The sequence below is a fragment of the Mastigoproctus giganteus genome, chromosome 3, assembly GCF_048544385.1.
Source record: "Mastigoproctus giganteus isolate SK-2022 chromosome 3, ASM4854438v1, whole genome shotgun sequence".
NCBI lineage: Eukaryota > Metazoa > Arthropoda > Arachnida > Uropygi > Thelyphonidae > Mastigoproctus > Mastigoproctus giganteus.
The window spans coordinates 151,993,694-152,015,639 of NC_143577.1; positions in this window are offsets into that span (position 1 = coordinate 151,993,694).

The following is a 21,946-nucleotide window of genomic DNA, read 5'->3' on the forward strand; positions in this document are numbered from 1 at the left end:
AAAACTATTATTTAATTTATTCCTATCAGAGAAGACTGAATTTCTGTCGTCGAGTGGTATCTGACTGAACTCAGTTGCTGTTTAGCAAGGGTCTGTTTGCTCATCCAACTAAGTACGGAGGTAAATCGTGTAACTTGCTTTGAGTGACCCTTCCCATTTTCTTTCTGGATTCCTCTGAAGCACATTGAAAGATACTGAGAAATCCGAATTATTTTATTGGCAACGAATATTTTTATTGCCTTGACAACTCCACTATTCGGAAGCTCTGAAAGTATCAGAAAATTTACTTTTTTTTTTTTTTTTTTTTTGAAGATTAAAATTAAATTTAAATATAATTTTCGGTACTTAATAACAAGCTAGAGCGAAATATATATGCTTGTTTTTATATACCAGACCAGTTCTAATTTAAGCGCTTTCTAATAGAATGCCTGGATGATGATTATTCATGCATTTTAATCTTAGTGAAATTAGCAAATTTTTTTTTTTTTTTTTTTTGGCTGGTGCCTCTACACTGATCAGTTGGGGCTGCTATGGCAACTGATAAATGTTCTAAATAGTTGGCGAGCCAGATCTCCATCTTTTGCATAGCACACAAATACCAGGATGGAGTATTTGATTCATAGTATTAAGCTTCTCTCATTCTGCTAATACCAGTCTAAAATTTTGCTTATCGTCTGCAGCTAATAGGGATAGCGTTCGTGCGATTCCTTGGTTATAATGGATATTTGTCGTCAACAAGCGTTTAGTAGCTGGTGGAGGGGGAATGTCTTCGATTCCATTAAAATCAAATTGGTCATTGCGAATGAATGACTTTTGTTACGACGCACGTAATGGGGATAGATTCTGTAGAAATCCTGATTGTAATGGGTATCCGTCGGACATAAAGAGTATTAACAGATGGAGGGAATGAATTCGAAAGAACAACAGATTCTGTACGTAACGACTGAATTTAGTTTCATTTAGCATTAGTAGAGGCATATGATGCAAGAAATCAAGCTTATACGGCATCAGCCAAAAAAACAAAAAAAAAAAAAAAAAACACGCTCCTATTTCACCCCTCCGTTCGTTCCAAATACCTGTCCAGCTCAGCCTTAAATTTATTTAGGCTATCAACTTCCACAACAAGGGACGGAAGTCTGTTCCACCAACTAACTACCCGCTGGATAAAGGCAAACTTTCGCACGTCTATCCTGCATCTGTCTTTCCTCAATTTGAATTTATGCCTTCTCAGATAATTATTCTGAGGAAGAATCTCATCAGCATTGGGCATGCTCAAGCCATTCAAGGCTTTATACACCTCAATCAGATCACCTCGCAGGTGCCTAGTCTCCAGACACTGTAATTTGCAAAACTTAAACCTTTTTTCGTAAGAGCAACCCTTTGTTCCATTCACTAATCTTGTTGCCCTTCTCTGTACTTGTTCCAGCAGCTCTACATCCTTCTTAAAATGAGGCCTCCAGACCTGTATACAGTACTCAACGTGTGGCCTGACCATTGCCTTATACAAGGGGATAATCACCTCCTTATCCCTGCTAGAAAAATTCCTGTATATCATTGATAAGACACCATGAGCTACTCTTGCAGACCGTCTGAACTGCTCAGAAAACTTCATATTTGCCTGCACAATTACCCCCAGGTCCTTTTCGTTCTCTACCACTCTCAGTTTGGTACCACAGAGTTGATACGTTGCTCTGCGGTTACTGCTTCCCATATGTAGTACTTTACATTTGTTAATTTTAAACTTCATTTGCCCCCTCTCAGCCCAGCTGCTTAACTTTTCTAGATCCTGTTGCAGCAGCATAGTGTCATTAGTGTCCTTAACAACCCTGCCAACCTTCGTATCGTCTGAAAACTTGGACATTAAGCTTGATATACCATTATCAATATCATTTATAAATACAGAAAACAACAACGGACCCAACACTGAACCCTGAAGGACTTACCTAATAACAGATGAGCAGTGTCCATTGATTACCAATCTGTCTTCTCCACATCAACCATCCCGTTATCGATAGTAGCAATTTGCTTCCGATGCCACACTGCTTGAATTTGTTCAGCAGTCTTCCATGTGCAACAGTATTAAAAGCCTTTAAGATCCAAATATATGATATCAAAGTTATTCCTTGCATCCAGTTCCTTTGTGACCACATCATAGTATCGAATCAAATTGGTCAGGCAAGACTTTCCCTTAAAAAAAAAAAACTATGCTGTGTCCGAGCTATAACTGAAGTCTTGTCTAGATGATCCTGCAGTGCTTCTTTAACCAGTGCTTCCATTAATTTTCCTGGAACAGAAGTTAAACTAACAGGTCTTTAATTACTTGTGTTGCCCTTTGATCCTCCTTTGTGAATTGGGGTCACCTTTTCACACATCCAGTCCATGGGTACCGCCCCTGAGTCCAAAGAAGCTCTCATAATTATGGCTAAGGGTTTGCGTACGTCCTTTGCCGCCTCCTTTAATATAACTGGATAGATCCCATCCACCCCTGGTGCCTTTTTTTATGTTTAACTTCAGCAATTTCTCCTTCACTTTCCTCTCAGTTATTACAAAATCATCTAGCTCACTGCCAGAGTTGAATACACCTCTGGCATTCCCCTCGCTGAATAACTCCCCATGTGTGAATGTCGATGCAAAATATTCATTTAGTTTATCTACCTGAGCAGGATCATCAACAGTTGAACCATCGATATCAAGTGGACCAATCTGATTCATCCCCTTCCTTCTAGAGTTTACATGGGTAAAGAACTCTTTGCTGTTTTTCTTTGCATCCTTTGCCAAAGATTTCTCATAATCTGCCTTTGCCTGCCTAATCTTCTTTGTGACTGTTACAGACCAGATTATACCTATCATAGGCTACCATGTCACTCATTAATTCATTTTTCGCATGCATTTTTCTTCTCTGCCATATTTCTCATTAGTTCATCTGACATCCACTTAGGCCCAAACCTTGAACAATTTCTTAGTTGGTATGTAAAGCCTAGTAGCTTCCAATATAAATTCTTTGAATGCTTCCCATTATGAATTTGCTGTTGGTAACATCATCAGTTGGTCCCACCGTATAGAATTTAAATATTGTCTCAGACCACCGTAGTCGCCTTTACGAAAGCAAAAACCCTTCCCTTTACCCTTGACGGTAGTTACCTCTTTGAGTAAATCCCACTTCAGCATACTGTGGTCGCTGCCACCTATTGGTTTCTTTATTTGCAGATTCTTAATGCATGAAGAATCGCTACTGATAATCAGATCAAGAGTATTACTCCCTCTAGTTGCCTCTCGAACATACTGATATAGAAACAATCTTCCAATAAATCCACAAAAGCCTTGCTAGTGTGTAAGTGACCAACCCACAAATTCCAGTCAATATCTGGGAAATTAAAATCCCCCATTATAAGACTCTGATTTACTGGCCAACTCTATTTCCCCGTTAGTTCCTTATGATACTCATCACAGTCATTAGGCCTATAAAACACTCCTACTCTCAATTTTGATCTCCCAATGCTTATGTCACACCAAACTGACTCGACACTGCACTGTCCAGCGATATCGACTGGCTTCACTTCCTTGGATTTTGTGTTTCTAAACTAATAGCATAACCCCTCCTCCCTTCCTATCCTGTCTATCCTTTCTGTAGACGTTGTACTCCCAAAATTCCAGTTCTGGATTCCTTATATCTGTGTGACACCACGTCTCTGATATCCCAACAACATCTGCCTTTGATGTTTAGAGCAATATCTCAAATTCATCAAATTTATTTACCCAACATTGGTGTACATGCAAGTATACATTTTCCTATTGTTAGCTACCCTAACACAACCCATGTGTTTACTTGTACCGTAGTGACTCCCAGCAGTTTCTGAAATACCCTGCATCTTGTTTTCTAGTCTGCTGCTCATTCCAATAGCAGTGCAAGAATCACTTTCGCCTCTGCCAGTGGCTACTGTTAATCTATTAGTCCTTGTATCACCCCAAGCTACCAGTTTTCCGACCCACCTAACACTGCCTCTATAGCATCAGCAAATATTCTTGAACCCTAAACTGCACTTCAAGAACCCTAAACTGCACTTCAAGAAGTGCAGTGTGTAGCTGCAAGTCAGTTGGCTGTTATGGTATTTTCAATGTAGTGGATGTATTGGCCATCCAATTTCGTTTTCGAGCGAAATGTATTTTCAGATCACTAGATGCAAACTGCAAATTACTTTTGTAATACAAAAAATTCAAAATGCAAGCAAGTTACTTATGTATATGCTGAAAAGGACAGAATTCATGGAGTTCCTGGGCAACGTGGCGCTGTCACCCCTCTCGTCAGTGGACGAAACTACCACTTGGCAGGAATATAGGTACACTGCATTCACGTAGATGGTAATTTGATGTCAGTATGGATAAACGTCGTGAGTTAACCGACTTTGAAAGAGGAATGATAATGGGTGCCCGACGCATTGGTTACTCTGTCACCGAGGTGGTACAGAAATTGAACTAACCCCGTTCGACTGCATCAAGAATGTATGGGGAGTAAGCCATTTTCGGAATAACATCGCATCCTGGACAGCGCTCTGGGCCGAGAAAGGTGGTCGATGAACGTGGCCGTCGACGTCTGTCTCGCATTGTTTCAACCAACTGGAGAGAGAGACAAGTGGCACAAATTACAACCGTCTTCAACGAGGGACGTTTCAGAAACGTCTCCACCAAGACCATCAGGCAATCATTAGCCGCAATAGATTATGGGAGCCGCCGACCCACCAGGGTTCTATTACTAACACTACGACACAGGACTCTACGCCTCAACTGGGCGAAAGAACATCGCTACTGGACCTTGGACGATTGGAGACGGGTCTTCTGGTTCGATGAGTTCAGTGTCCAGTTATTTCGAGCGGATTGGGTGGTGCTTATCTGGCTGAAACCACACGAAGCTATGCACCCGTCATGTCAACAAGGAACTGTTTAGGCAGGTTCAGATCGGTAATGTTCTGGGGCGTATTCAACTGCCACACGTTGGGAATTCTGGTACGTTTAGACGCATCTCTGAATGGTCCAGGTTACGTGTTATCCTTGCAGACCATTTGCATCCCTTCGTGGTCATCGTGCACCCACAGGGCAATACTCTTCCAGCAGGACAATGCGCCTCCCCACAGAGCCGTGGAGACTAGAACATTGGTTCGAAGAGCATTCCGCAGATTTTACCAGGATGAAATGGCTTCCCCGTTCACTGGACATGAACCCTGTGGCGCATCTTTGGGATGCTTTGAAAAGGTCCGTTCGAGCTTTGAATCCTTCACCTAGGATTGCGACGGAATCATGGACAGCGGTGCAGCAAGCGTAGGTGGAAATACCTGTGGAACTCTTTCATGACTAGTGGACTCAATGCCTCGCTGTGTAATTGCCCTTATCCGGGCTAAAGGTGTATCTATCCGTTACTAGGTAGGTATCCCATGATTTTAGTCCACTTTGTATATACATGTATATAAAGTAACTTGAAAGTTGCGATTTGCATTTTTCGAAATTTTCTAGTTTCGAAAATCAGTACATATAATCTCATATCATGTTCTTAAATGTAAAACAAATCTGGTATTTTTTATTCATGAATCTGCTATAGTCACTTTTCTGCACTTGTGACGACCATGCGAAGGTAGAACAAAGCACGACATTACTAGCAAAGCATTCACTAAGGTACTGAGTTAGAAAAGTTCTGCAACCCAATCCAACACAACTACTGTATATGGTTATGACTTCGTATACAGTGCTTCTGCGCGCACAGAAATATCATCGAACATTGGTCTTTATGCTCGGTCAAATAATTTATAATTAAATAGCAACTTTGTTCGATATTAAAAAAATATACAGTGTGTGTGTATGTGTGTGTATATATATATATATATAATATTAAGGATAATATAAAGAACCATTAGAATAAGTAAATCAATCCAATAATAATACCATCAGGGACCTAAGAAAACGCAAAAAAAAAAAAAAATTATCGCTTTTTACCGACAATCTAGATGACTTCAACTGGGGCCAACCACCCAGAATGAAGGGAAAAAACGACAAGAGGTTCTCTGTTTCTGTGATGATCAATATATGCTAAGTAATCTAAATCTAAACCAAATATAAACCAGTATAGGCCGAATGTAAATCGAATATAAATAAAACGAAAGAAGATAATAAAAGTTAAGAAAATTTAGAAATATTAGAATCAAAGGCAAGAAATATAAGTAAAATATAAATGTAAGCATATATTAATCATCGTTGACCCGACAGAGAACGTAATTTAATGATTAAAATAAGATTAAATATAAAATACATACTACATATTGACCGTATCTAGGACATAATGTAATAGTCGTCAAAATAATGTGGTGCCCCCTATGTGATGGATACGGTAAAAATAAATAATTAAATTAACGCATAGAGAAACATGCAGGTAGTAAGAAGGAAAAACTAAAGGAGTAGGAATAATAGAACCTGAACTCCACAAAGGCGAAAAATAGTGGTATAGACAAGAAATAGTTCAGTTTAAAGACATTACAAGATATAAGTTGTACAACTTATATCACTTTCCTACACTCTTTATTTTTATTTCTCCGAAATTATTAGGGCAATCCGAGGACGTAGGAGAAACTATTTCTTATCTATACCACTATTTTTCGCCTTTGTGGAGTTCAGGTTCTATTATTCCTACTCCTTTAGTTTTTCCTTCTTACTACCTGCATGTTTCTCTATGCGTTAATTTAATTATTTATTTTTACCGTATCCATCACATAGGGGGCACCACATTATTTTGACGACTATTACATTATGTCATAGGTACGGTCAATATGTATTATATATTTAATCTTATTTTAATCATTAAATTACTTTCTCTGTCGGGTTAACGATGCTTAATATATGCTTACATTTATATTTTACTTTATATTTCTTGCCTTTGATTCTAATATTTCTAAATTTTTCTTAACTTTTATTATCTTATTTCGTTTTATTTATATTCGATTTACATTCGGCCTATACTGGTTTATATTTGGTTTAGATTTAAATTACTTAGCATATATTGATCATCACAGAAACAGAGAACCTCTTGTCGTTTTTTCCATTCATTCTGGGTGGTTGGCCCCAGTTGAAGTCATCTAGATTGTCGGTAAAAAGCGATAATATATATATATATATATATATATATATTTGCGTTTTCTTAGGTCCCTGATGGTATTATTATTGGATGAATACTTATTCTAATGGTTCTTTATATTATCCTTAATATTAAAGACATTATGGGTGTATTGCATGATTGCTTGCAACTGCATTGACTCATAAATATTATTTACATATTAGTTACAGTTATTGTCGTTTTAACTTTCTTTCTTTACTTTTTTATCAATAATAATATATATATATATATATATATATATATATATATATATATATATATATATATATGGTTTCGCAAACTTACAATCTGTCCACCAGCCACCAGTGTTGCAGACTATTTCACTTTCGGAGATATTTCGATTGCATATACGAGAGTGATGTCACCATTTGTCACCCGTCTGCATATACTTGGATTTTAGGAAATCATTTGATAGTGTTGCACATGAAAGAGGTGACTATTGTACAATTTGGAGTAGATTGGTATGGCATTAAGGGTAAGTTGCTAAAATGGATAAAATGCTGGTTGAGTAGGAGAAGACAGAGCGGTAATCAATGGACACTGCTCTTCGTGGAATAATGTTATTAGTGGTTATTCCCCAGGGTTCAGTGTTGGGCCCATTGTTGTTTTTTTATATTTATCAATGATATTCGGGAAGGTATATTAGGATTGATGTCCTCGTTTGCAGATAATACAAGGGTTGGCAGGGTTGTTAATGACAGTATTCTACTGCAAAAGGATCTAGAAAAGTTGGAGAAATGGGTTGTTGAGAAGTGGCACCTGAAGTTTAACATTGACAAATCCTGCATATGGGTAGGCAGTAACCCCATAGTAGCGTATCAATTCTGTGGTACTACGCTCAGGGTAGTGGAGAATTAAAAGGAGCTGGGGGTAATTATGCAGTCAGATATGAAGTTTTCTGAGCAGTGCAGACAGGCTGCAAGGGTAGCTCATGGTATCTTGTCCTGCAAATATACAGGAATTTTGCTAGTAGAGATAATGAGGTTATTGTCCCCTTTCATAAAGCAATGGTCATGCTACCCCTTGAGTACTGTATACAGGTCTTGAGGACTCATTTTAGGAAGAATGTAGAGCTGCTGGAACGAGTACAGAGAAGGGCAAGGAGATTGGTGAGTGGAACAAAGGGTTGGTGTTACCAAGAAATGAATAAGTTCTGCAACTTGCAGCGTCTGGAGACTAGGCACCTGCGAGGTGATCTAATTGAGCTGTATAAAGCCTTGAATGGTTTGAACAAGCTCAATGCTGATGGGATTCTTTCTCTTGCTCAGATTATTCACCTAAGGGGACATAAATTTAAATTGAGGAAGGATAGATGTGCGGAAGTTTGCCTTTAGCCAGTGGGTGGTTGATAGGTGGAACAAATTTTCATCTTAGTGGTCGACAACTTTAAGTTCAAGGCAGAACTATACAAGCATTCGGAGTGAATGGATGGGTAAAATGGGCAGGTTTTTTTTTTACTGTTGTTGTATAAGTTTGCTTTCTTGCATCATATGCCTCTACTAATGATTATGCCAATATTTTGGATGGGACATTTAAATACACTAATACATTCAGCTAAAGTGCAGTAATTGACAGGTGCTGCATCATTTTCGGTTGTTTTTAATGCGAGTCTCCAATGTTGGAGGTAATAATAATCAGTATCCTATGCGTCTCTGTATTGGATGGTGAAACATATTTATCTATATTTTCCTTCTCACTAACGTCAGATTAACAATTGGCTCATTGATAATATCGAGGTTGGTGCAGTCGATGTGTATTCTAAAAGTTTCTTGAACCCACAGTTCATGTTACTATGAGAGAGAATCTAGTTCCATAGGTGACTAGACTGTCGGCAGGTCGTCTGGTTCAAGAAGCTTATTCATAGCCTTCAGGAATTGATCAATTTGGTAATCGATGCTGCAAAAATGGAATGAGCACACCCTTCAAATCTGGGTTACTCATCACACAATACTGAGTTAGTATGTGTACCTGTGATTCAATAGCACTGATTAAAATTCTCTTGAAGAGCCGTGTTCTTTTCTATTCGAGTTTATACATTGGCGGTAGGGGGGCTGCAGTTCGGCGCGTAGATTGAAGTGGTCACGTCGATCCTGATGTGTGTAGTAGAGTTACTATCGTTAGGTTCAATATTGACATTAGGCGGGTCTGGAGGAGAAGGGACGGGACTCTTCACATTAGTATACTCTGAAGAAGATACAGCGTTCAATATGACATTTAAACATGCTACATGGTAATTTTTAGGCATGTTATTTTGTCATTGCGTGCAAATGGAACGGAATATTAATCTCGGATTATCTAAGGCATATATATACACTGGTGTGCAAAACTTAAGGACTATTCAGGTTTTCACCTGTAGCGGCCTGGATATGGGAAAAGGAACCTCGTCAGGTACAGAAATGAAGGAAACAAAACAGTACAGAGGGACTTTATTCAAAAATGCAACGTAGCGCTGGCTGCCATGATACAGATGCATTACTGCCAGAGATGGAACAAAGGGAAGAGGTGGCCCTCAATAGGAGATATGGCCACCTCTAATGTCGATGCAGGCTTTGCACCGCCTGTCCATACTTAGAACAATGTTGTTGATAAGTTCTTGCGGTAACATCGCCCATCCCTCTGTCAGCGACATCTTCAGCTGGTGAACATTTTCTGGTGGGCGTGGACGTGCCGCTAGGCGTCTCCCCAGAGTGTCTCATATGTGTTTGATGGGATTTAGATTGGTAGAACGGGCAGGCCAATCCATACGAACAATGTCCTCACTTTCCAAAAGCATTTCACCAGCTGGAGTGCGATGGGGTTGTGGCGTTATCAACCATAAACGCGGACTCGGGGCCAATGGTACCTCGGAACAGACACACATGGGGAAGGATTACCTCAGTACAGTAGCATGCGCCGATTACAATACCGCCTTCCAGTATCTGGGATTTGTATACGTCCATTCAAGATAACGCCTCCTCAGACGTGAAAACCTCGAATGCCATATCGATCCCTTTCAGTGTTGTTTGCGGGGTGATACCGTGTGTCAACCTCTCGCCAGATTAGCTGACGTGCAGAATTGCTGTTGAGACTGAATCTACTCTCATCAGTAAAGAGTACCTTACCCCATTGTGCTGCTGTCCAGTCCTTGTGTTCGATGCATCACTGTAAACGGTGTCCCCGATGGGCAGTTCTTAAAGGAACGCAGCGTACTGGCCGTGCAGCAAACAGTCAATCTTTGTGGCGTCGCCTGGCCACAGCAAACTGCGATATCCTGTGCTCCTGTGCAGCTGGTTTGCAATGGATTTCGCTGTCTGGTGTCTGTCCCTCTTGGCCTGTAGGAGTATATAGCGGTAATCATTGGGCGTTGTTTTTCGTGTACGACCACCACTGGTCCTTCGAACAGCTGTACCTGTCGTTCTGAAGGCCTACCACGCACGTGAGAAAATGCTATGGGCGATACCGAACTATGCACCCACACTCCTCGCACTTCGACCTTCCCAATTATTCGACCCCGGGTAAAGTCATCCAGATGTTGTCTACTGGACATTTTCTTGTCTGTAGCACTGTATGAAACCAATCGAACGTCTGTAATAATCGTGCTCACCATTCGATAATTTGCATATAACTGCTGAACTGTTGCTTTTATCTGTTTATGTGAGCCCTCTCATCACGATTCAAATTTTTGCATATGCACCAGCTTTCTACTGAACGGCACAGTTATGCAAATCGCGACAGACTTTCGTTTGATTTTGTGGTTGTAACCTTTAGAAATAGTGTTGGTCCTTAAGTTTTGCACACCAGTGTGTGTGTGTGTGTGTATATATGTATGTGTGTGTGTGTGTGTATATATATATATATAAAAATAGGGATAAAAGTAAAAATTATGCCAGATCAGATTAATGCCATCAATAGTAGATCCGTCTGTAATCTAGTTATTATAATAAAAGTATAAAAGGTATCATATAGATGCTGAATATGTATCTAAACATAACAGTATACAGTGGGCCTTAATGTCAAAATAACTTATAAAGACTAAGATAGCCTGTGTAGGTCTACAATGCCATACCCTGGAAATAAACATATAATTAGTGATAATATATAAATATATAATACAATAATAATTATATAGCTAATTATTGATATATAGATACAACAGTAGCTTTCTTTTACATAAATATAAATCAAAACTACCAGAACAGAAATTTAAAATTATGGTTGTCCCTCTGTTTTCTATATATTCGTTTCCAAGTTATCTGTCGGGCTTACTGTTATCTTGCCTGTTTGCTGCTAAATTTAAATTATAACCAAATTAGCCATTAAGTTTAATAATTGGACTTAGTTAAACAGGCAGATAGCAATCAGAAACAGATAACTCTGTTAATTATTGGTGGGATATATTGAAAGGGGGTTAGCCCTAGAAAAAGTCTCCTTCAATGTATCTATATAGCAATAATTAGCTACATCATCATTATTGTATTATATATTTAAATGTATTATAAAAGTTAAATGTATATTTGAGATATATATATCTCAAATACTTATCTTTATTTCATCCTGCAACTGGCGATGATGTATGTAAGGAGAGGGCAGACATCAACAGAAGTAAGACTAAGTTAACAACGCGAAAAAGAAGCATTATTTTTGAAGGAAAATTTAGTAAAACTGTTAACGAAAGCAACCCGGCAGTACTATATTATTGCAGTGAGCGAAGTATATTAATATATCAGTTTAAATCTTCGGTGAGAGCAGAAATATCCCCATGAACGCAGTAAAGTGTATGAATTTATTCGATTTCAACTTCTATGTTGAAATATCTTATAGTACTGTTACTGTGTTGAGCAAACGCACCCCAGTTGTCGGGGTTAAAGACGAAAGTAACGGTAGTTATGGTGTTTAAATGGATGTTTTTCTTCCATCCGCCAGCTGATGAGGAAAGTTGAACAGCTGTCCTGATGTCTCGAGATTTTTAAATGTATAGCAGGATTCACCTCTTCAAGTGATGGTATACAATTTAAAAAGATATTAGTAACTTAGGACAAGAATTTGTACAGATTTAGCATCGCGATTAGAGGAAAAGTGAGTTTTTGAGTAAATGAGATCGTAGTTTAATTAAAATAATGGATATTTTTGACATTGCTTATGCAAAAAGAGTTGTTAGGGTTGATACAAATAGAGAACAAGAGATATATTCTTGTCCACAAATATGTGTAGCTGGAGATAAACATGAGTGCAGTAGCATTTTTATGTGTAATAAGGTGGGATAGAGTTCTGGAAGGATCGGATGTAAAAAGCTGCGACATCTTCCAACAAACGGGAAATAAATCGGAATTTAAGGAACTGATGCGTCATATTTGATTAGTTCTCGTTGTTTACGCAGTGGGAGGTTCGTTAAACTGGAAAGTGAAATGTAGTGCGCTATCATCAGCAAAATTATGGATAGGATTTCCAGTGAATGGAAGAAAATCACTGATATAAAAGGGTTAAATTAAAATAACCTCGAGGTATAAAGTATTGGTTGAATAGCTCAACAGAGAGCCGTCTTCTATCACACGGAATCAACGGCCAGAGAGAAACTGCATAACCAGTTTTGTAGCTACGAGCTGCGTTTTCAATAGTATCAAAAAGAGGAAAATAAATCCCACAATGGGAACATGTTTGGATCCATTAAGCCAAATCCAATTAGTTTTATATTAGGCAATACAAACTAAGAAACAAGTCAGTTAATGTACACAGTGTATTATGCTTCAGGCGCGTTAGAAAATAATAACAAATCATGATTTTTAACAAAAGTCATCTCATCGACATTAAAATTTTGTTACAAAGATTCATAATATATTCTAAGTAAGCGCTGAAATTTTAGTATTAGCAAAGGTCATATGGTGCAAGAAAGCCTAAGGCTTATGCTGCCCCAGCCAAAAAAAAAAAAAAAAAAAAAAAAAAGTTAAATAAAATAAAAAATTTATAAAAGAAAAGGAAATAGACAACCTATGAAATTCTCTCCTCCCGTAGCTATCCAGCCTACCTTTTGAATTTCCCCAAACTGCCAGCCTCATCCACCCATGTAGGTAACATATTGAAGTAATTTATAACTCATTGGCTGAAATAAAACTTCATACAATCCAGTCTAAACGTCTTTCCCCGTAACTTGAATTTATGGCCCCTAGTTTTAAAATCATTTATAACCGTCAAAATTTCATACTCATTCATTTTACTAATGCTCTCAGAGCCTAAACACCAAGTAAGCCAACTCTGAGTTGCCTAGTTTCCAAGCAGTGCAACCCACATATTTGAAGCCTTTCTTCATATGGACGCCCTTTTGCTGATCTCACCAGGCGAGTCAGCCGTCTTTGGATCCTTTGTTGATGTTTCAATGTCTTTTTTTTTTTACGTGCTATTTCAATATATTCGCTCTCTAACAAGATATTCTAAATGTGGTCTAACAATAGCCTTATATATTGGGATATTGACGTCTTTGTCTCTATTAACAAATGTTCGATAAATCATCGATAGGACACCATGGGCCTTCCTTGAAACCCGTCTACAATGCTCGGAGAACTTAAGGTCTGACCGTATCGTTACTCCCAAGTCCCTTTCTTCCACTACTGACTTTAGTTCAACTCCACCAAGCGTATAAGTTATTTTGGGGCTGCTGTTCCTCAGGTGTAAGACCTTGCATTCTGATGAATTAGAGCATAGGTACCACTTTTCTGATCATCCCTGAAGTCTATCTAGGTCACTCTGAAGAAGTGCTGCTTGGCGGTGATTATTAACTACTCTACCAATCTTTAAAAATCTGCAAATTTAGACATTATGCCCTCTATCCCTTCATCGATATCATTTAAGAAAATCAAAAACAACAGTGGTCCCAATAGTGATCCTTGGAGAACCCCACTTCTTACATTTACCCAATGTGAGGAATAACCATTTATCACAACCCACTGCCTCCTACCCTGAAGCCATCCTGCACTCCATCTAAGGGTTTTCCCCGTGATTCCAACATCTTGGGATTCGTGTTACTGGCGAATACCCAAGCCAGAACTTCGGTCAACCCCGATGCTCTGCTCGAGGAATCGGAGGCTTCATATCTCAGACCACTTCCTCCCAAACCAAATGTTATCGGAAGTACACCACCTCGACGCTGACTTGCAGAGGTTTTGCAGCAATAAAACCTACAGGAAGGAAGTGTTGGCAACTCGCTCCAATCCCAGAATCGAATAAGAACAAGTTCGTGCGCCCTCCACGCCATCTGCCAAGCTCTCCTGTGCCACGACAAAATTCGTTTGACATAGAAGTGCCGTTCATGTATATTATATATTTTTATTGTAAATAAGATAATTTTATTGTAAATATAACCATACGATGTAACTTGTAAATATCGTTAATACTGTGTAATGTGAGGAAGTGTAATGACAAGTTTACATGTTACATTTTTAATTTTACAATGTGCATTATCTATCATCTGTGTGCATTATCTAATTATCTATTAATTATCTAATTAATTAGATAATTAATAAATAATTAGACAATTGCAACTTCACTTAAATCTATTATGTATATTGCATTCATTTAGTTGCAATAAAGATTTTCTCTCTCTCCCTATCTTTCGGTAACCACTCATGTGGGACTGAGTCAAATTCTTTGCTGAAATCCAAATAAACAATGTCAAAATTATTCTCTAAATCCAGCTCACGAGTGGCCTTGTCAAAATAGCTAACCAGATTTGTTAAACATGATTTTCCCTTTAAAAAACCATGTTGCGTATCCTTCAGAATTCCATTTCTATCTGAATGATCTTGAATTCCACCCTTGATCACTGCCTCCATAATTTTCCCTACTATTGTATAGATTTGACCGGTCGGTAATTTCCCACTACACTCTTAGAACCGCCATTATGTACTGGCGATACATTGGCACTTTTCCAATCCAACGGAATCTCTCCTGAGTTCAGTGATGCTCTCATAATTAGCATTAATGGTTCAACACTTGCTGCCTCCCTTAAAATTATATGGTATAGAGTATTACATAAACCCCAGCAGCCTTACTCGCCTGTAGGTTCGAAAAGTTTTTTTTTTTTTTTTTTCTTTAAATAATCATGTGAAATTTCAATATCATTAATCGAATATTTTTCAACTTCACTCCCATTATTTCACAATGACATAAAGGGTTTTTCTTCTGTAAATATTGACGAAAAGTAATTGTTGAGTTCATCTGCAATTATCATTGGGGTATCTAATACTATCCCACTTCCATTATATACCGGTCCGATCTGATTTGCCCTTTTCTTCTTTGCATTTATATATGCGAAGAATTCTTTATCCCACACTTTTCTTTCTTTGCTAGCGGATTTCTCATAAGCTTCCTTTGCTGGCTTAACCTTTTTCTGCGGCACTATTACTGATCAATTTGTACCTGTTATAGGATCAATTTGGAGCTGTGTCAGTATTTATGATTGCTCTGTAACTTTTCCATGTAGTCTTTTTCTGCTCAAGTAATCTGGAAACTTCATTATTCATCCAACTTGGAATCCTTCTCATGGAGTATTTTTTTAATGGTATATATGCATTCAAGGCTTCTGTGATTAATGTTTTTAAGATATACTGTAATTCAATTGTAATCGCTCTCTGTGAGATATCTACCCAGTTAATAGAGGCTATGTAGCACTTTAAGTCTTCGTAATTTCCTTTCTTGAAATTATAACCCATTCCTTTGCCTTTAACTACTGCTACCTCTCTCTTCACTGTCCACCGTAGAACTTCGTGATCACATCCTGCACTGGAACTGGTTCCAGTACAGGAAGTACTCGTTCTGTACTGTCATCTGGTTCATGGGTGATGATGAGGACTAGAGTATTCTTTTCCCTAGTATGACATGTTGATGCAAATAACAATCATCTAGTTGATTTTAAAATTTTGTCCCCCACGTATGGAGTTCCCTTCCCATTTGCTCCAATCAATTAGAGGAAAATTAAAATGTCTCATACCCATAATAAGACATTCACGATTTACTTGCCCATTTCATTTTCATATTTAGGCTCTCATCGTAACCTTCACAATTACCTGGCCTGTAGATTACTCCCACTCTTATTATACCTTTGCATACAACTATCTCACACCATACAGATTCTGTACTATCATGCAAAACGTCTGAATCAGGGAAAACTTTCGTTACGCTCAGGCTGCTTGTGATAAGAAGCACGATCCCATCAATCACCCCTTCTATCTGCATTAATCGACAATAAAAATGTCGATTAATGCGAAAATATACTTTCCTTTATGCCCATTTTTGTAGGGGTGTAGTAGGGAAAGAGGGCTATGAAATCATAAATGGACCGACCTCAAATTTTAACAAGGACCAACAGAATATAGGCTGAAAATTTGGCCTCGATCCGACATTTCGTTTTAGTATAACACGCGAAATATCCTCTCATTTATCTGAATAGACTTCTGTAGTCAGGGAGGGGGCTGGGGAAGGATATGACTGATCTCAAGAGCTTTCCAGCGACCAACAAAAATGTGACATTGACTGAAGTTTTTGTATGAAGTAATGTCTAAAATCCGATTACATACAAATTGGGCAATTTAAGCAGCGTGTTTCGGATGGATTATATTTTTTCTTAAAATTAATTGTGATTAACTGTGATTAATTTTCTGTGATTAACTGACTGAAGTCAAAAGTAAATATAGCTACCTTCTTATCAATTTATTACTAAGACTAAATTTATACAATTTAAATAATACTATAAAACTCGGACACAGCATAGGTTTGTTGAGGGGAAGTCTTGTCTAACCAATTTGATTAGATATTATGATGTGATGATCACAAAGGAACTGGATGCAAAAAATAATTTTGATATCATATACGTGGATTTCAGGAAAGCTTTTGATACTGTTGCACATGGAAGACGAAGTAAGAATCGGATCAGTGCGGTATTAAGGGCAAGTTGCTACAATTGATAAAAGTGTGGTTGAGTGGGAGAAGACAGAAAATAGTAGTCAATGCACACTGCTCTTCGGGGACCAATGTTATTAGTGGAGTCCCTCTGGGTTCGGTGTTGGGTCGTCCATTGTTGTTTTGTATATTTATCGATGATAGTGATGAAGGTAAATCGGTTTAATGTCGAAGCTTACAGATGATACAGAGGTTTGCAGGGTTGTTAATGCAACAGAATCTAGAAGATTTGGACAGATGGATCGAGAAGTGGCAACTGAAGTTTAACATTGACAAATGCAAAGTTACTACATATGGGTAGTAGTAACCATACTGACTATAGGATGATAATCAGGGTAGTAGAGAATGAAAGAGATCTGGGGTAATTTTGCAGTCAGATATGAAGTTTTCAGAGCAGTGCAGACAGGCTGCCAGACCAGGTAATGAGGTCTTGTCAATGATATACAGGAATTTTGCTAGCAGGGATAAGGCGGTGATTATCCCCTTGTATAACGCAACTAGGCCGCACTTTGAGTACTGCGTTCAGGTCTGAAAGCCTTTATTTTAGGATGTACAGTTGCTAGAAGAGTACAAAGAAGGGCAACAAGACTTGTGAGGGGAAGAAAGGGGGTGTTCTTATAACGAAAGGTTTAAGTTCTGCAAATTGCAGCGTCTGGAGACTAGTCACCTGCGAGGTGATCTGATTGAGGTGTATCAAACCTTGAATGGATTGAGAAGGCTCAGTGCTGATGGTACTGAGCCTTCTCAATTGCATTACTTTTTTAAAAATTGCATTACTTTTTAAGGATTTTTTTTAACGGAATGTGCTTGTGCGTTTATTTTAGATCTTTCCATATCTGATATAATGCTCTATCTTAAATCTAGATGATTCAATTATACTGTATTATCATACATCCCAAGGCGCACCTTTATATTACGCACCAAAGGATCTTCCATTCAGATTCTGCTTTGTTATGGTATTTTTCTTTGAAACATAGCACATTAATGGTAGTTGTGTTTTTTTTTTTTTTTTTTTTTTTTTGTTTAGGTGCACTCGTAATTGCATAATATGCTAAGGCTGGACTTGCTGAAGCATTCTTATGCTTTTAGGGACGCATGCTAAAAGCATTCGTCCATCCCCCACTTGATTTCCAATGAACGGATTTTCATTAAATCTTTATTTCGGTATTTTAGAAATATTTGTCAAGCCCTTCAAGATTTCTTTGAAATTCGGACACACAGAAATCCAAAAGCTGTTTCATGCATAGAATGGAATTATCAATCCATAATTAGTTGTGGAAATTCCATAATGCGGTGAGAAGGGGAAAAAAAAAGGAATTCCCCACAATATCATGAGCTCGATCATAGGGGATGTTTAATGTTGTTTCAATATTATTCTGCAGTCTTGCATGGTTGGGTCATGAATGTCATCCACATTTTCAGGAGTCAACACGGTGTTGTTTTTGTAGACGACGTGTCTGTGCACTTCCCACTCCTCCTACTGCTGGATGCATCTTCAACAATGTCTCGTCCACGCGTCAATTCTGCAACCCAGTGTTTGACCCTGGCGTATGAAGCACAAGATTCCCCTAATTTTTGCTGCATGGCTTCATGAATTTCTTTCGGTGACATTACCTTTAAACGAAGATAATCAATGATACACGGTGCTTGATTCACTCAAAAGTCGCTATCTTTATTTACGTTCCACACTTCAACGCCTTCTGAAAAGGAAAAAAAAAAAGTTACAAACCTGAAATTTTCTGTGAACAGACAAGAAGAATCACAGCACAGTTGGCAATATTGTCTTTCACGAAAATTTTTGCGATTTATTTTGCGTTAAAAACTTTTCAACTCCCCCTTGTATATACGAACTCGCCAAAATAACGATTAAACCTATTTTACAACTTGAAAACGAAACCCAGTTTAATTTCTGTTCAAAACTTTCAATTTTGTAGAAATTTAAGACTGAAAAACGCGCACGCCCTTTTCAAGCTGCTAAGGAGGTAAAACTGTTTTACTTTCGTACTAACTTTTCGTGTAATATGATAATCCGCACTAATTAACTGCTGTAGTAATGATGATGATAAATTCTGATGACGATAAATGCACTTGACCTTCGATTACGCGCAGATTCTTTTGAGGTGATTCAATAACTTGATTGTTATTTTACAATATTCTACGTAGAGTATTTGCATCTTGATGAGCCCTCTTGCTCATGCCTGTATTTTAACTTTGTTTTAATTTGAGTTGCGCTATTGTGTATAGTTGAGAAAATAAAGGCACATTATGTTTCAACGGATCGTAGCTACTGCATGTCCTTCCCTTCTCTTCACGTATGTCTGGCATGGGTATGATCGATAGGAAAATCCTGAGTGTGTGTCAACTGCCTATTTGATATTGGCGATCTCAGTTGCTGTGGAGATTAAATCCTTTGAAAATGCTCGCGTGTTTGCTTTCGATGAAGGAATTTCTTTGTGGAGTATGCAGGTATTTTAGTAGGCTCTTTAAAAGTAGTTTCGCTGCAGTTAGTTTCTTATGATGTTTTCTCTGGTTTGGTAAGAACATTACGCGTTTTGGTTTCCTGATCTTTTGGATTGTGCTTTTATTTATTTTTATTTTTGTAGAGAAGGGTTCTTAGCTGAATAGTCAGCGTGTTGCTAGCGAGAGCTGCACATCCATTATTATCAGTAATATACAGTGTGTTAATTTGAAAGAACTAACTCACTATAAACAGACATAATTTATACAATACACTTTCAGTGGATTAATTATATTCACAACTTTGCCTCAGTGCCCTGTCTCATTAGAGTAGTTTAAATGTTTTAGAAAAATGTAACTTTCATAGATATTATTGTTCACAGACAATATAAGAAATTTAAGTTAGATTGCTGGCTCAAAGGAGGTTCCCAGTGTATGGGTAATGTACCTTGAGGGCACTTGGTTTTAGGAGGGGTTTAAGGAAGCACTTTTTTTTTTTAACGAAATACGGCCAAAACAAACCATCCCACTGACACAGGTATAAAGTATATTTTATTTCAGTCTTTGAGATTAAATTTATCGAAGTATATATTAATTTATAAAACATGTTTATTTGACTTGTTCTGGAAGGAGGCTTGAATTTTATGAAATATTTTAAGGGGGTCCAAGATATAGAAGTTTGAGCCTGTGCTCTAAAGAAACCATTTAATTTAAAGCTATGCTGTTTTAGATCCCAAATACTAACGGAATCTACCAAGCTGACTCCAGACGTCCACTAGTGTGGGTGTGTAAATTACGTGCATAAAAACGGGACTGGCGGCCATAATGTGTGAGTAAAGGGCAAGGGGGAAAAAATAAATGGATAGATGAACCCATTTCAGCTTCGATAAACCGCGCCTCATTAAGACTTTTACTCTGGAGTTAAAAGACCCATTATCGCTACATGAATAATGAATTATGCCGATACTTTAATGAAAAGGGATCATTAATGAGATAAGATCCATCAGCGATTTGTCGCTGTGAGGGATGAGGCAAATTTGTAATCCGATAAAAGTTGCCCAGCTAATTGATTATGGCTTACATAACGATATATCATTAATATGCCGTTAAAAACCCATACACCACGAACATCGAGGTACCCCTCCTCTCTCCCCCTTTTGCTCACAGGTTCGTGAGTAGTTAAGTGAAATAAAAGATTTATTTACATATCGAATGAGAGTCTAAAGAGTATTTTTAACTTCTTCGTTGAAACGATCGCGGTTCGTTTCCTAGACAAGTCGTTATGGTTTCCTACGATCACGTGATGTAACACTTCCCCACCTCGGCTGACTTCTTCAGTATCATTTTCCACTCGGTGAATGACGAATTGTGACTGTGGCCTAATGGGATGATATATGGCTGTCCTACATGACACGGCATCAAAAGGCTGAAATTTGTAATTCGATAAAATTTTACTTTCTCTAATAAATCACCTGCCCCGCTGCAGAAAGGTACTTAGACACACGGGTTGGGTTTGCGCTATTGAGCTTCTGCTCCTCCTTTCCTCCCCTCTCCCTCTTCTTTTTCTTCTGGCTTTGTCTACTAAACTTTGGCACTGAGAGACATTAATAAGGAGAGATAAGTAATCGATTACTTGTATCCACTCATTGATTGTACTACAATAGCCCCTCTCACTTCCCCTTGCTATCTGAAACCGAACTCGCTTATTTGAAAAGTAAGTTTTGGAAGCAAAATAATTCTGTTACAGCCATGAGGAAGGATCACTTAGGTCACAGTAAATCATTTAATAAGTTTTCGCTTCAAATTTCTTTATATTATTGAGGTGCGCGCGCAGGAGGAACGGTAAACATTTTGTTAACTGACAAATTGATGTTTGAGTATACTTAATAATCTCTCCTAATTATCTGCAGTTTCTCTTTCTTTCCCTCCCTCTCATCTCAGTCCTCCGTGATAGTATACTGGTCTCGCCATTTGTCACTCGTTTGGAAAGGGCCTAGGTTCGATTCTCGTCTATGCTTGGAGGAATTTCTAATGTCCTTTTGAGTCGAGGCTATAGTTAGCCACAGACGGAGGGAATGGGGATTTTCCGTGTGTTATTACGTGTTTTTCAGCCTTCACAACATGCAAAAATCGTGAACACACTTTTGTACAGACATAATGCAACAGCGCAATATCATCTAAGTCGCTGTTGCGCCTTACAACAACAACTGTTAAAATGAGATTGGGAATTATCAAAACGCTGGCAAAAGAGCCTATACAGTAGTTGTATTGTTAATGCGACAAACAGTTCCACATCTAAAGTACTGATAATCTTATGGATTATCTTCATCATCATACTGTCGGCCAAGAAATTTTTCGTTGATATGCGTGCCATATTTAGAAGCTGCTAACTAAAAAAAAAAAAAAAAA